Source organism: Alligator sinensis, unplaced genomic scaffold (genome assembly GCF_000455745.1).
Source record: "Alligator sinensis unplaced genomic scaffold, ASM45574v1 scaffold970_1, whole genome shotgun sequence".
In the NCBI taxonomy this organism is placed as follows: Eukaryota; Metazoa; Chordata; order Crocodylia; family Alligatoridae; genus Alligator; species Alligator sinensis.
In genome coordinates, this window is record NW_005842094.1 from 1,534,523 (window position 1) to 1,534,809 (window position 287).

Below are 287 nucleotides of genomic sequence, written 5' to 3' on the forward strand. Positions count from 1 at the left end.
GCCCGGGCCCGGGGAGAGGCAGCTCTTGGTGGGATGACCCACAGCCCCCGGCCAGGAGGGAGCCTGGAGGGCAGCAGGGAGGAGATGATGCAGGGAAAAGGCTTCCCAGAAGAGCTGGCAGGTCCTCGGGGCCTACTCCGGCTCTTCCTGCTGCGGTGCAAGGGAGAACTTGGCCTCCCCCACAACTGGCTGTTGGGGAAAGGGGCTGGGAGGAACTCCCCCTTCGAATGGAAATAAATGCACCTTCCTCCCCTTGTAAATGCCCCCCAGCAATCTTTCCTTTACCC